The 17,392-nt window shown below is 39.4% G+C and overlaps 1 pseudogene; it reads left to right on the top strand.

Moving 5' to 3' along the window:
• Window positions 1–1,929: 1,929 nt before the first annotated feature.
• Window positions 1,930–14,988, top strand: LOC5504286 (annotated as a pseudogene).
• Window positions 14,989–17,392: the final 2,404 nt, after the last annotated feature.

Below are 17,392 nucleotides of genomic sequence, written 5' to 3'. Positions count from 1 at the left end.
ATTGCGAACCGAAAGTGGACTTTGCAGTGTGTGTGTTGGGGGGGGGGGGGGAGGGGGTGCGAACGCACCCCTTTTACCTCCCCTGGGTACGGGCCTGTAGAACGCACGCCTTTTCCCTAAGACAGGCCTGAAGGAAATCAGCCTTCTGCCCCTTTAATTGCTATTCTGCCCGTTTTCTTGCCCAAATCTACCATTTCGAAATGGTAGCAAATAAACAGAGGGTGTGGGTTCCTATATAAAGATGAGTGTTATCCTCCCCAAGTAAACCCTTCCCAGCCGAAAAAGTGGCTCTCTTAAACGCCTAGACATTGAGAATGTACTGTTGACCGTACATTGAGAGTACGGTCTACGGTAGTACGTTAAAAGTGAAGTAAAACTGACAGTCGTACTATCCGCCACGATATTGTATGAGTTTACAGCGTTTTTGGTATTGTTCTAGGAAGACCTAGGAGGGGGGGGGGGGGCGGTACTCAGCTTGTGTTTGGGTATAGGTGTGCCGCTGGGGTTTTTGAAACCTGACCCTGTTTAGGACAAAAATTTTGAAAAAACCATACCCTGTTTTAGGACAACACCCTTTATTTTAGGACCCTGTTTAGGACAATTAAAAATGAAACACTTAATTGATTTATACCTTCTTTCATCAAGCATTAAACTCCAATTACTTAGTCTAGAAAAATGCTATTATTTATCGCAAAATCGATCTCAGAACCAAGCACCCGGTTAGCACGTGAGAGCAAGCAAGGCAATCAGATCGGCGGCGGGATCAGCGGTTACGAGTTTTAACAAGGCAAACCAAATCGGTACCCTGTTTAGGACAGCCTTGCTTAGAATTATGTACCCTGTTCAGGACAAGAGGCTGAAATGTATACCCTGTTTAGGACAGAGAGGCCTGAAATGAATACCCTGTTCAGGACAGAGGCCTGAAATGTATACCCTGTTCAGGACAGAGAGGTAAAAAGCATACCCTGTCCTGCGGCACGTCCCCGTATGAAGAAAACGTTGTCGTTTGAGGGGTCTGGTACCGAGCAATTTTAGTTGCTTTTCACAGGCTTTCTCCATTGACTAAAGATGGTCATAGTTACTATTTTTCTCTTTTGAATACGGCAGCCTTAAAAATGACAAGAATCATGCAGGTTTACCAAATAAGGAATATATTAGTTTCCTTATATAGAAGCGACCGCGTCTGTGAAAAAAGAAAAGTTTTGGCTAATTTTTTTTTGAAATGCGTATAGCTTATATAAGGGAGTACCCCCCCCCCCCCCCACCACCCCCGGGTAGAAAGATTACGGATTTTGACATGAGGGCCTCTAACAAAATAGCACATAGTCTGGGACATAGGAAATCAAATAAGGGCAATTCGAACACTTAGGGTAGTTATATTTTCCCTAAAAGATATCACGTTAACCCCCATCTACTCTTACGAAAAGTCCCGTTACACGCCGCAAAATGAAAAATTTTAACGCAAAATTTAATCTTAACGCAATATCTTTATACATCTTTATAGCCGATTTTGATGTATTGCGATGTCCTTTTTTCAAATCATTGATTTGTTTTTGGGTTTTGGGATTATCTGTTCCGCCCGTCAAATTAGTCTGAGCCAATCGGATTCTTGGCAACTTTAGCCTAGTGCAGCTCGTCCAGAGGGAAGCCAGGCAAGACTCTGATTGGCCCAGAATGGTTTTCTTGATGACGGAACAGAAAACCAAAACAAATCGTGGTTTTGAAAACGCGGCATGTAATTTAGTAATAAAATATTAACGCGAAATGTAATAACACAAAATAGCGCAAGTAAACCCGGTATCCATCAAGTGGACCAAATTTCGCTCAAGTACTAGGCTCCATTCAAGGCATGACTGTGTCTTACCTCCACTCACAAAAGTCCCCACGGCTTGTAATCAATGAAACCTTTTTTTTAGAGCTTTTAGTGAGATGACAAGACTTTTCGTCAGGGGATCCTCATGGGAAGATCCCCCTACAGAAAAAGAAGTGGAAGAGCACTTCACTGGTAAAAATAACATGGCATAAACAAAGATTACAAAGGCATTAAATCTATGGTATTCTTTCATCAAACCGATTATTTCAGTTTTCAAAGTGTGTATAAAAAACTTTGTTATCGGAATGTTTAGATTTCCAGACGCTTCACATTATCGGCACATTTCCTTTTTTTCCTGTACAAGATGGTTTTGGGTAATTGATTGGCATAACAAATATACCAAGAAATCAAAAGACTGTTTTCAAGCCTCGAGTACAAATATAATTTTATAACTGCGGATGGAAATGGATTGAAAATAGCACTTTTAGAATTTATATCGTGTAAACCAACTAGAGCCTCCGCATATCATCCAAGTAACTGCAAACTGTTTTATTTCTATCGATTCACCTGGATGAAGTAAACAGGAAGATTTAAAGTAGTCTCTACGGTTGTTACACAGCAGTTCACATTTAAAGTTATTTAGTACACGCATGCCTACTATATTATTACCATATGGGTAAAAACGTCGCAGTTCGTTTGCAGTGAACAAATAGATTACTAAAATATATTTCCTCTTTATAGTTTGCCTTTAAAACGTGTCGGCAGGGGCAGATGTAAGGGTTGGCGAGCGGGACCCGGCCCCCCTATTTTTAAAGATTTGGCTTTAAAATATCAAGAAATTGAAATCCACGGAAGAACATAGAATCCGCCCCCCCCCTTCTTGAAACTCTTGCTCCCCCCCCCCTTTTGGAACTCCTGGATTCGCCCCTGGTTGGTTCAAAAACAAAGGTCTATTCCGGCTAGCACGCTGGGGCTTCTAACGAGGGCTTTCAGCTCGTATTGCCTTTGTAGCAATCATAAATATAATATTTTTACAATATAACGTTCACACATCGAAGACCCAGGTCTTGGTTTTGTTGGGTATGTTGAAAATATAATTTTCTGATTCCTGATAGTGTTTGGGCAAGTCAATTCTGTCCGGATTACGACGCCAAAAAAGGTAAAAGACACACGGTATTCCGATATGTGTCTCACTAGTGTTTTAGTGTAAACTGCCCATGCTCTAATCCTTGTATCAAACGAACATCCAATAAGCAGATATCTTTTTTGTTTTTTATTAGGGTTCCACTCTTTTAGCAGGGAGCAGGATCTGATCTGGGGGATGGGGGGTGGAGGTATTGGCGGCGCCTGCTCCCTGTTCACACATTTAGATTTTCCTGCGGAAAGACCCAGAGCAGCAAAGCGGCAGTTCTCATTCGCCCGTTAATACTTGTTTGTTTGCTCATTCTATATAAATTGCAGCAGCTGACTGATCATTGGTTTGCCGTTGTAAGCTTCTACCCAGAAGCAGGTGCACTCTTAACACTGGAGAACAGATTTTGCTCGGTTGCACACACCCTTAGTTTATGCCTTGTTTTCCTCTTGACATTAAATAAGGGCACATTTGACATAAGTGTTATTGGGGAAGCAGAATGCCAATTTCCATGCTTTCTATGTTTAAAATATCAGCCTTACCCGCGCGTGTAGCAGCAGCACTTTTCTTAATGTAAAGAGCGCAAATCATCATAAGGCCTTTCAATTCAAGTGGTTTCTTTCTTTCGGCGGCACAAATCATAGGGATATTCCGTATGGTTTACTGCATGGTACGATATCCTTTATTGACTTTTCAGATCCCTTTTACACCCTTTACACTTTTTTATAAGAACGTCTAGCCTGAGATTTCACCAAATTCTAAGAACATTGCTAAAAACATGCCGAGGCTCAGATAGCAGAAAAAATATTGCTTGTTAGTGTAATACGTTTTGAAACGCAGAAACAAATTGTGTTGATAACAATAACATTAGTTAAATCCTTTGTGTATTTCTCTTTTAAAAACATCGACTTTTTTAAAAACATTTCAGCCTTAAAATGCTTCAAAAATAAAAACGGCCCAGCTTCAACTAAACATTAGACGATCTTATAAGTAAGTCATTACCACTTATAAATCTTAGTTGTTCCTGATAATTAGTTTTGGCTATGAAAACTAGGAATTGACATAGGACGCTCTCAATAGATATAAGGTTTTATTCTCGTTACCTCTCCGTGTTTTACGCTTGTTAAGTTTTGTATCGTGGATAATGCCGCGTTTGGCAGGGCCGTAGCAGCGGGTGGGGCACTAGGGGTACACCCCCCCAATATTATCTAAAATTATAAAAAAATAACCAGTAGGGGCTTGGCTGTCCCCCATTGTTTTCTTAATGTTTCTGTACTATGCCCCCCCCCCCCCCAATATTTTGAGGCTTGCTACGGCTATGTTTGCTGTTATGTTCTTACTTTCATTTTCTGTTTAAAGTTCTTGTACACATTCCAAGGCTGCCACCTAAAAATACAGGCATATCAAGACAAGAAGGTAACATTGCAATTTTAATGGTAGCTCACTGATGAAACCTAACAGTGTGGGGAATTAACCGCATTATTCTTGTTGCATTCTCTGACCATTGTCACCATTAATCATTATCTTAATTATTTTTTTGTTTGTTAGCACGTAGTTTTTCTTGTTTGTTAATGCTTGCTGAATTCCTGAAATTTTCCATTTCAAAGCCAAATATCCGTTCGGGCGAGGAGCCATGCTTTATTCCAGAAAGCGATGCTGTTTGATTAGCTTTTACTTATTATAAAAAGTACGAATCCTTCGCCGTATTCGAAGAAGCGCTTTAAGAGCCTTTAAAATTTTTTGTTCATATCTACATATCTACGGGTTTTCTATTCAATTTAATCTATATTATTTTTTTGTTTATTGAATATTTTGTATCGACTGCTGCTAATTCTGTTATCAAATCAGGACCCTCGCTATTATAACCAATATAAACAAAGAAGCTATCCTGAATTAGCTCATTTGATTTTGTTTTGCAGATTTGCCAGCCAAAGATACTAGCATTGGCAATTCCATAATGATGCGGACGTCGCGGTTGTTTTCGCCTAATGCGCGTGGTGAAATTCCTGGAGCATTTCGTATTGGGGGTTGTCGATCTGGCCATTGGATGACACTTGATACAGGTAATTGATCCTGTTCCTCCGAACTATTCAGATGTGCACGAACCATATCTTGAAAACGGGTAGAGCCAATCACAGTCGAGCAGGGATACGCATTATGCTTCTCTTATTGATTTGCATTTACGTCTACTGCAGTTGCAGCTAGCAGCATAAGCCGTCAGAACCGCGGATAGCCCTTGAGTTAATCTAGTCAGTAAAACTCCGTTAAAATTTGACGAACAGGTTTTCAGCCGCTGGCTTTGGACAAGAGCCTCGGAATATTGAGGGCAAGATAGGGAGACAAAAATATTGGGTAGGGCCAAGTCACGCCACTACTTGGTATATTTCTTATAAATTGTTCCCCCTCTCCCTGGTAAGGCATATTCAACTTACTTGTAGACTTCGATCCTACAATACGAGCTGTAACTGCAGTACTAGAGAACCAGTGTGATTTTGGTTTCATATTCGCAGTTCCTTATTCCTGTTTTTTTTTTATGGGGGGGGGGGTGGGTGGGTTGGGGGGCACTTACATGTGATACCTTTTTTCTATTTGAAATTGTACTTAGACTTTCACATTCACCAAGAAAAATCCAACAGCATTTTCGTGAGATGATTTTTTTTTTCGAGCTCTTCTGTTAAACGGAGTGAAACTATATAAAGTATGGTACTAAATCCCAGCGATAAGGTCAAATGGCGCAATGCGTGAAAGAGAGGAAATCTATCCCACATGTCATAAATGAATGTGCGAATCAGGAACCACCACACTGGTGTTCAGAGAGACTGCAAACTATGAACACCATGAAAGCATAAACTTTATCTAGCTTGTCTATAGTTCTAATACATTTCAAAAGTTTGTGGGTACAAAACATATAGAATAATATACAAAATGTAATATTAATAGTTTTTTATATTGATAAAACTAATGACCTTCTCAAATTGGCTGCAGATGAGTTTGACACCCTGATGTACAGGGATGAGGAGGAAGGCACAGGTACCACCATATCTTTTATTAAAACTTACACAGATACATTTTGAAATTATATTACATTTCTGTTAACACCATTATCGAACATTTTTTTATAGACCTTTGTGTTGAAGCGACTTTTGTACTGCTGTGTAAGGTACGTTTATACAGGCGCGTTCCCAGGATGGACTGAGTGGTGGTGCGCTGTCATAGGAATCATATGGGAAAAGCAGTATTTGAAGATTCCTTAATAAGAAATGACCCACTTTTTGCCAACCAAGAGGCCGGGGATGCGCGCGCACCCTGCGCACCCCCCCTGTGAACGCGCCTGTTTATATGAACACAACATTAATAACGTAAATAATTTACCATCACCCTGTTAATAACAACGTCAAGCCTGAGGTTTCAACAAATTCTAAGAAGATGCTAAGATATTGCCGATGCTGATATAGCAGGAACACATTGTTTTGTTCATGATAACAACCTTAGATATTATTGCTATTTATATTTTGTGTAATTCTCACCAATATTACACTGGGTAAATTAAATATCTTTATATACTTAAATTTAGAAACATTTTAAGACAACCTTACGGTAAAATCCAAAAATAAGAACGGCCCCGCCTCAATTGCAAATTACACGTTCTTATGTACAATAAGAGTGTATAGATTGTCATTTTAAAGCGTGATATACTCGTTCAAACACTTGCGAATCGCTTATAAGCATTATATCCTCTAGATTACCAGATTAACAGTTTGTTTAAAATTTATTTGACTATTTTAACAGGGACCCACTCAAAAAGATCTACGGGCTGGCACTGACCCGGAAGTCGACCCCGTGCAAGTGGTGATGAGCAAAACTAGTATCGGGTCGGGAGCTTCCAGTCGGGTATTCAAGGGCACTTACCCTCTGCCTTCGGGTACACTGACTCATGTGGCATGCAAAGAGTTCATAGTGCCAATTTCACTCAAACACAAAGTGAGGTTAAAAAGAGAGCTTCAGTTCCTAAAACAAATTAAGCACCCCAACATCCTACATCACTGTGGATATGACTTCACAAGATCTATTCTTGTAACTGAACTCTTAGAAAAAGAGATAGTTATTGCAAACGAGAAGATTCAAATTCACAACGCAAGAGATCTCCTCGATGTCGCCGAAGAGATATGTCTGCCCTGGAAAGACCGTGCGTTTGTAATCAAAGAAGCTGCTGAGGGTCTGAGCTATTTACACAATAAGGGAATAGTGCACTCTGACATAAAAACTTGTAACATCCTCGTAGGCGAGAGTTCATCTGAAGCCTACAAAGTTAAGCTAGGGGATTTTGGCGCGGCGCACTACGAGTTCCGCCAATTCTCGATTTCCACCACATCGTGCTCTATGGAAGCGCAAACCGTAATCGGAACAGCTGCATATACAGCACCAGAGTTGCTGGAACGAGGGGCCATGCCTGTCATGGCAAGTGATTTATATAGCTTTGCAATGGTGCTTATAGAGTTTGCCATGCCTTCCCGCTCGTCACCATGGCAAGGCGACGCCTCCAATTCGTCAATTCTATATGACTTTGTAAGAAGAGGGGAGAGGCCATCGTTTAATGTTAGTAATATAGAACTTGACTCCAATCTTAGAAATACATATCTGGGCTTGGTAGAACAAGCTTGGAGCCAGGACCCTAGGAAGCGTCCAAGCTCTACTGATATTTTCGAGACATTATCCAATTTTCACTCCCAGATTGGTCCAAAAAAAACATCAAATGCAGATGATGGAATAACATGCATTGTTCCTCTACAAAGCCATCAAAGCCTGGCACAAGAGATAGTGGACGAGCTCGTTAGTAGTTCTCCCGATCTTGAAACACATAGCCTGTTAAACTAATCACTTAAAAAATCGGATGGCACAAATGCATGCGTATACATGTCACTCAAAATAAATGACGAAATTTCTAACAGAACAGGAGATATGGATTTAAACGAGATTAAGTGTATTGCGGACATGGTAATAGAAAGGTTAACAGAAACACTTAATCCAGTACGGTATAGGAAAAATACCACAAGTGTATATGACGCACTTGGACTAATGGCAAATGCGGGTTTGCTTTCGAAAGCTTTTTCTAACAGAAAAGTACAAGAACAGATTTATGAACAGGCAAACACCTTCGAAGAGAAAAGGGAAATCTTAATATGTGCCCTTTTGACACTACAACGTGAAAGAGACACATGTGGCAGCTCCTTTGCGGTATATATTTGCCCTCCTATAGCATTTACCGTCTGTGTGACTGGACACTTCTTTTATATAGTCGATACACACAACATCTCAGCAGCAGTAATTGGTTTTGGCGAGACAGGCATAGTAGCGTCATTTGCATTTAGCGAAACTGAAGATAGTAAACGGCTTGCTTCAGAAAAAGCAACAGACTTCATTTTCCATAGAATGGAATTTGTCAATTCTTCTTTTTTGAGGTGCGAACATTCATTGACAAAGCTAAGAAAGCCACACGATGAAGCCGCATTCCAAATAGTAGGCATTCCATCAGATGAAGAAGATATGCTAGATAGTATGATGACAGCATTTGAGCAAAGCATAAAAGCAGACGAGAAATCGCAAATTGAAGAAGAGGCGCAAGAAATTCTATGGAGGGGTTACGCCACCAAATTGGGTATCACTAACATCAAACCGTTTCAGATCGAGGCAATTCGAGCCTTCTCAAATGGCAAGGATTGTTTGGTAGTACAACCCACTTCAGCCTGAAAAAGTGCCTGTTTTCAAATACCGTCTCTGATGCCAGGTGGAAAGTTCGTTCTTGTCGTTTGTCCAACAATGTCGCTTATTGTTGGGCAAGTTACAAAAATGCGCGCTCTTGGTATAAATGCGGTCAATATTGGGCCAGGGCAAAAAGGCAAAGAAGGATTGAGCTTAATCTGTGCAAAGGAATGGAACAAAGATCATCCTGTGCTGGTATATACAACACCAGAGTTTCTTGCGGGCACAGAGGAAAAGGATGGTATTCAAAGGCAGCTATTACGAATTGAAGAACGTATCTCCTTGATAGTAATTGATGAGTGCCATCTGATATTCGAAAGGTCTGGAGAATTCAGGTTAGTTATAGGAGCACGTCATTTCATAGTAGCAGACGTTAACTGACGGAAATGATATAGCATAATAATTAATAACATAACAGATAAGGTTTTTTCTTTGAGTTAAAAAAATTCAATGCTTATTATTCGTGCAATTTTTTTATTGTATACATACACACATTTGCACACATTGCCAAAGAGGCACGCATGTACACATATTTCAAATAAGGATGCATTCGAAGATCCAAATGATGGGTACCAGTTTATTTTTTAAAAAAATCTTCTTTTGAATGAAAACATTATCTAGAGAGACGGCCGACAATTTTACATCTCGCGTCTGTACCACTGAAATACTCGATAATGCTTAGAGAAGGTTAAACAAAATGTGTGATGCAACTGTTGAGAGGCTTCCCACCTAATCAATTTAATTTGATCTCCCGAACTGTAAATAAATAGTTTTATGGTTTTATGGTTGTATCCTTTTATAAATTGCAGGAAATGCTTTGAAAAACTGAGTGGACTCCAGCACCTATTCCCTGACATCCCCATTATGGCGCTGACTGCGACCCTGAGCGAACGACACCGCAAAGACCTCGTAAACAACTTTCTCAGAAAACCAGTTGTGCTAAGTTCTTCAATCAACCGTCCGAACATATATCTTGGAGCGAAAGAATATATGTTAAGTAAAGTGTCAAAAGGGAAGCAGGGTGCGAGTAAGGAAGCAGCGAGTAATAAGGACGCGAGTGATGAAGAAGCTTGTGAAGGTAAGCTGTCCCTGATGATGGAGATATTGCTCCTTCGAAATCTAAAAAAAATAAAAATAATCATAAACTATGAATAGCTTGGGATTTCGTAATTCGAAAATACTTATCAAAGCCGGGGTAATTACGTATCAATAATATTGTTTAACCCACTGACCCCTCAACCGGCCTATACAGGCCCTCTCAACAAAACGCCCAAAATATAACACAAGGAAAAGACATACGCAAACACAACTCAAGGTACAAATAGATACATATAATCTGATCCTCCAGGTCCATTTCCATGGCCTCAAAACTCAATGTCTACTTCTAGCAGGCTTTTCGAACGATCTTGCTACCATTACCTACAAACAAATCAATTCCAAGTCATACAGACCCAGAATAGCAGTATCAACAATTTTGGAATCTATTTGATTTTAGGAAAATTCAAGAAGAATTAAGAAAGATTCATCAGAAAATTATTTTCTAATAGAACGAGAAAATCCGCCTTTGTTTGTAAACATCCATAAGCACAAGACATGCCCAAATAGACTTAAAGATGTTATGCTTGCAGTAACACAACCAAGTGAGATTGGGTTGGGACCGTAAAGTACTGTTTGAAAGCTTGGATACCGATGAATAGGTACAGCGGTGTTTGACTTGGAAGGGCTGTAAAAACTCAAAATTAGGGAGTATCTTTTTTGGTGGATTCAGCTAAAAAATTGCCAGGGGTCAATGGGTTAACAGCCTGACGGATACGATGGTTTCTACAAATGACCAAACGAAATCGAAATAGATCAAAACAGGTCACTATTCGTATTTGATTTGATAGCATATGCTAGATAAAGAGCACTCGTTGAAAAGTATACGGTTTGTCATGACAACTTTCGGTAGGAAGCTGTCTATAGCCCTGGTTTCCCAAAGTGGAGCAAAGACCATCCTCTTATTTAATGAATTAATGAAAAGTATATAGGTGGTTTATATCAAAACACTTATAAATTCATACATTAGTTCATTTACCCATTCACTTCTTTTGCCCGATAGTCTACACCAAAATTATACGTCTTTAGCAGAGCCCTGTGGCCCTGCAATCCCCTTTTAATTGACTAGTGCCCATAGAGGTTATTTATTTTATAGTGAAATCGAAATGGGAAAACGTAGTAGATGAGATCATTGACGAGGCTGACGGCGAGTACGCAATCGTGTTTATGGATTTTGTCTCGAGCGTCAAGGATGCTAATGCTTGTATGCAGAGGCGAGGTGCTACGAGTCTGAAATACCATGGGAAAGGATTGACCGAGAACGAGAAGATAGAAGTCATGAAAAAAATTCCAGTAAGTATTGATATTTACCGTATTTTATAAAAAAGAGCGTCAAGGAATTTGATATTTTTTTCTGATGTTAAATATCCTGTGATAATATATTTTATCACAAACCTCGCAGCTACTTAGCTGGAGTAGCTTTGTACAAACAAAAATGACATATAAGTGTAAAACCTAAAAGAAAACTTCATTCGTACTAATTGTTCTTGTTTTCACCTTTTGCAGATCAAAAGACGCTCAGTTCCTCATCGCCACCGAGGCATACCAGGTTGGTACTCATGACGACCACGTGAACCTAGTATGCCACGTTGGTTGTCCAAGAACACGGACTAGCTGGGTACAAGAGTTCGGCCGTGGAGGACGCGCAGGCAATAATGCAAAAGGTAACTTGAATATTCATTTACAGATCCACAACGATTATCTTATAATTTGACATATCAATCATATATTATTCAGAACGAATAAACAACCAAATACCAATTTTGACTATAGGCGGTACTCGAGAACACCATGTCTCGTAACGCCTACTTACTTCATCGGTATCAAATAAATTAATGAATAAGCTCAATTGAACACAAGTACAGTATCTCTACACCTCATGGCTTAGAAACCGGGATTAGCCATATGGATACCATCAACTACTGGGGGTTATGACATTTTGTTTATCAGAGTTAAGCTTATTTGAAACAAATGTTACATTTTTGTCCTTGTTTTGCAACCAACTCTTTTTTTCGTTTAGCAATAATATATTACAACGAGTTTCGTGATGACCAGCGCCTCATCACTTGGATGACAGGAGCCAGCGAGCAGGAGAAAGATGTCATCAAAAAGAAATACATGGAAGCTTGGAGGTGAATAAGTACACCTGAAAATTGAAGACAATTTAGCAACAACCCTGAAATCTGAAATCTCAATCAAACATGACTTGTTTCACAGAAATGTATGACGAGATTTAATTTTAAGCCAATCAGATCTTTAATTATAATAACAAATGCAGTTTTGATATACCAGTATAATGAGTTCTATATCAAGATAGCCTGTTTTAACCTGGTGTCAACGCTAAAAGTTCTTATAATGGCAATCGTACTTAGAAACATTATAATAAGTGAGGAGGCATCAAGTTCAAGAGAAGCCAAATATAAGCTCGTCTACTATATTTCTATCAGTTAGCACTATTACAAGCTTTACCACAATACGTACGGGTTGAACCGATACATTTATATGGCTATAACGGTTAGTCGTTACTTTTAAAGAGCCGTTTACTTACAACTCTACGCGGCCACCTAATTCCGATTGTTTTATATTCATTTTGCATGTATTTGCATTTAAAACTTCACATGGAAAAATAGAATGTTCTCCTAAGTCCTAATAACGATTTTTACTTGGCATAATTTGTGTATTCTTTTTTGGATTATGCAATATATAGTAATGGGGGATTATTCTGAAACCTATAATTCCTACTCTTTCTCAAACCACTTTCAGGTTTATCTACTGCAATGTTACCGGAACCAAAAGGGTATTCACTTTTCGTTATTTTTTTTTCAAAAAGCGTAAAGTAGAGAAGCTTTTAGATCCTGAGAATTACAGATTTGGATTTCTTTTGAAGATTTCAAATCTTTTTCTATAGTGCTTTTATACAATTGACAATTTTTGTCCGCCTAAAATGAGATTGAATCGTACAGTAACTCGAGGGTAATGTTTTCAGGTATTTTACTCTAAAAAAAAAACAGCGCGAACTAGCCCTTTGTCATTTTTTTGCATTTCATAAGGAAAACCTAAGGGGTAGAATAGAAATATAAATGCTGATATATTTTACGGAGTTTAGATTAGTTTGAGATTAGTGAGGGCGTGTCGTCATTGCTGACAAGCAAATAGCTAGTTTTTGGAGTTCCAAAAAGCCCCCCACCCCCCCTAAAAAATCTATTTGGCCAAAATGGAGCAATTATGGTTGACTAACCAAAATGAGCCATTTAAAGACAAGACCATATGAGAAGAACTAGTTGAAAAATTACGTAACCAAAATTACGTAACCAAAAATACTGTACTTTACATAAATTGCTGACGCTCGTAGGCTTGTCAAACGTTCTTTTAAAAATGTTAGGCTCAATCAAGAACTTTGTTTTTACTAGTGTTGTTGTATATTTATAAAAAAAACTAAGGTACTATACCAAGTACTATCGTTCAATTTTTTGACCAACGTTTCTTATCATTTTAGGGCCACCAGATAACTTAAGGCCTCCAAAAAAGAAATCTAAAGGTAACTATTTATAATAATACATATTAATGTTGACTAATGAGGGCACAACCCGGAACTGAATTTGGTAGCGCAAAATAACAATTGAACCTGGTTAATCTAGTTAGTACACTTTTCATTTCATTTCCTTCCATTTTTTTTCCTTTATTCTTTTTGTCTTCTCTGTGCTGTCATGTGAAAAAAGGCTGTTTTAGGACAAATATTATCCACACCGTCCATAGGTAAGCTTACACTTTGGTTTTCCGTGTTTATCAGTGCCTTTCCTTTATGTGATTAAGGGTAATTGATATTCGCTTTTGATATTTCTTTCAAGAAGGCATTACCGGCTACTCGGCTCTCATCTCAGTTGTATGGATGGTTACAGACAAAGACAAAGCAAACATCACAGACACCTGATTATATACTGCAAAATATTTTTAACCGATTATATTATTAGTTTGTCTGCACAAAGCTTCTTCTTCGGGGACCACAAAGATAAACACCGTGTTCACGGCAAATAAATCAATGTAAAAGGAAAAAGATTGCCTTTAACCATCCGCATCCATCCCAAAACCATTGTGTACGTTTTCCCATTCACTCCCGCGCGCACACACAAGCCATGTGGACACATGCCCCTATTGACATGCCCCTAATACAAGTTCGGAGTATGCTACCTGCCGTTGTTGTCTAACACGCGGGAAATGCTAGAAGATGCTCTGTCAGGTCATTTTTTTTTATCTTATCAACGAGCAAAAACTATAAGCATCACTCTACCAATGAGTCCGAGTGTTTGGAAGAACAGTTCGGAAGCTTTGCATTTTAGTGCTCATGTTATGAACATCGTTACACTATAAATTTCTCTGATATAGCCCGGGGCCATCATCACTGTAACGCTCCACGAAGCCCGTTAAAAAAAGGCTCAACCCCGAAGCTTCTGAAACCCTCCCCCCTTCTAGCAGCCATTATACAGTAAATGTTAATGCCTTGAAAGGGACTTTCGGGCCCCCTCCCGTCCGTAAGCATAGCACCCATTTGACCCCAATAGACTTAATATCCTAGGGCACTCTCCTGATGTGTATAAGCTGTAATGTTTAGGCAAACTACAAGCAAAACTGTTACTAGCAGCAGGCTCTCACAGAGAACTTACTAGACTTAGGGGTGACCGCAGTGTATTGTTGGAAACTTCAAGGTACCTTCTTGGGTCAGCGGTAGCTGAACTCGACTGGCTGTGTGGAACTTTAAAAAGATGGATGGAGGGGGTGGGGTATTTAACTCGTGTTTTTCTCACAATTTGGCCCGGGAGTGAATGGATTAAACCCGTATAACCCGTACTTAATCGTTTCTGAAACTAGACAACATCGTCGATGTGTTGTCTTTTCGCGTCGAGCCCTTTAAAATTCATGTGTACCAAGAGAGCTATCTTGGGTCTACCTATTGATTAAAAGCTCTTTATGTTTCTGTATAGGTCGTCGTATTAACTATGTGGGGCGGAGAGTCAACGTCGAAACAACTGATACTAATGGAAACTGGGAGGGCTGGTTCTTGGGAACGGTGGCGTCCTTTAACTCGACGACCAAGGAATATCAAATAACTTTTGATGACTTTGATAACAGCCATGACGTCACCGTTCCAGAAAATGAGATCCCAGCAGAGGACATCGAGCTCCTAGATTGAGCCAGTAATTGCCAATTTATTGTTATTACAATTACTTAGTACTAGTAAACCAAATCTCGGGTCAAGTTGTAGTTTTTGCTTTACGCCCCGTAATTTGTTGGTATTAATAAACCAAATCTCGGGGCGAGTTGTCGTTTTCGCTTTACGCCCCGTAATTTATCGGTATTATAATTACTTAGTACAAGTAAACCAAATCTCGGGGCGAGTTGTCGTTTTTGCTTTACGCCCCGTAATTTATCGGTATTATGATTAGTTAGTACTAGTAAACCAAATCTCGGGGCGAGTTGTCGTTTTTGCTTTACGCCCCGTAATTTATCGGTACTAATAAACCAAATCTCGGGGCGAGTTGTCGTTTTTGCTTTACGCCCGGTAATTTCTCGGTATTATGTTTACTTAGTACTAGTAAACCAAATCTCGGGGCGAGTTGTCGTTTTTGCTTTACGCCCCGTAATTTATAAGTATTATGATTACTTAGTACTAGTAAACCAAATCTCGGGGCGAGTTGTCGTTTTTGCTTTACGCCCCGTAATTTATAAGTATTATAATTACTCATTACTAGTAAACCAAATCTCGGGACGAGTTGTCGTTTTTGCTTTACGCCCCGTAATTTCATTTAATAGTATAGTTATTTTTATACTAGTAAACCAAATGTCGGGGCGAGTTGCCAGATTGCTTTCTCGCCCCGAAATTTTGTTTACTAGTATGTTTTTATCTATAAAATTTTAAAATTCTATAAAATTTCAAAATAATACCACTAAACTTTCTCGCCCCCAATTCCATTTACTAGTACTAGTAAGTTAATTTGCTAACTTAGCTAATATATGAATTCCCAATGACCTTCTATCTCTATTTAGATTGAGGAAACATTTATCGATCTATTGATGTCTGTGTACAGTCGGACAACGCTACTTTGGGTGGCACTATGAAAATGTGTTTAATGCATATTCGAGTAAGAGCAGTAAGCCGGTGACACAAATCTCAATATAATAGTCCAAAAGTTGTTAATCTTCTTATGAAAACAAAATGGCAAATTACACATTCTAATTTGCCTTTTTATTTACCCTCTTCATTCTTTGTACAGAGCTAAAACCCCAGCATTCCAGTAGAAAGAAGTTTCGCGTGAGGCCCGCTCTAAAGCTCAAGATCTTGAAAATGACCCGTAGTTCAGGGGCGTAGCCGGGGGGGTGGCCCAGGGGGCCCGCCCCCCCCCCCTTCAAGCAGCCAAAAATACAGTATATGTATGAGACATTATCTAAAATACATGAGAATATGCCTCGAGAGGACCTTTTGGGCCCCCTTCTAAAAATCCTGGCTACGAAGCTGTAGTTTGTTATTCTCTCAAATCATCCAAGCAAATAACACCTTGTAAATAAAAATATGCAAAAATAATGTTTTCCTTGTTTGGAAACAAGAAGCGATTGTTTTTTTATTTGGTTTTATAATTTCGACGCCATACGTTTTGTGTACAGTCAAGAGAGCAAGATAAGAGAGGGACACTTTGGTGCCATGTCGCGTCCGAATCCGGCTATTTTTAGTAACCACCACACCACCACTGGTGGTTACCCTTTTATTTTGTCCTATTCCCCCGCGGGTTGCGTGTTGTTGTTTTGCCAACTCGAAAGGAATGAAATGAAAAACTCGGAAGAACAAAACAAGTCTAACGTAAGTAAGCAAGATTAGCAAATATACTCACAGAAAGCTAAATCCCTGAATAGTTTGACTGTTTTGTTTGTTGAGCGGCGAAGTGAAAAAGAAAGAAAAAAAACCGACGAGCGATAAATTGGCTGGGATACCGCGTTTGATTCAAATCCCGACTCCAGCTTGTAGAATAACAACATAATAGAATAACATATAATAATAACAACATCAAAGAAGTACAGTAATATCTCCCTCTTTAGCAGCAAGTTAGAGCAAAAACGGTGTTTGGAGCACGAAGTTTTCCGCTCTTGATTTTGAATGAAGTCTCGTTTCGGAAACCTTGCAATCCTCGAAGTACTTCATCCCCTTAATAAACCGCAATTGCCCGTATCCTTGATGCTAGAATGAAATTTTAGATGGTATTTGTGCAAATAGGGTGGTTTTTCTTCGGTTTCAAGTCACAAAACAGCGGCAAACAACAAGATTTAAATGCCAAAGCGCGGGGGTAGGGTGAGTAAAAATGCGCACGAGCTGTGGTGGGGTGGTGGTTACTAAAAATAGCCAGATTCGGAATCGACATGGCGCGCGGGTAATACCAAAGTGTCCCTCTCTTATCTTATGCTCTCTTGGTACAGTCTATTTTCATTAAAGGATATGTCGCGAAACACAACCGTGCGTGAGTGAGTTTACACCAAACTCCCTAGAGACATTCCGGGGTATGGTATGTAGGTATTTGGCGAGTAAGGGCCTATTTAAGAAATTTATC

This window comes from Nematostella vectensis, chromosome 4 (assembly GCF_932526225.1).
Source record: "Nematostella vectensis chromosome 4, jaNemVect1.1, whole genome shotgun sequence".
Lineage (NCBI taxonomy): Eukaryota > Metazoa > Cnidaria > Anthozoa > Actiniaria > Edwardsiidae > Nematostella > Nematostella vectensis.
Note: the sequence above shows the minus strand (reverse complement) of the source record. Positions and strands in the feature narration are given on the sequence as shown.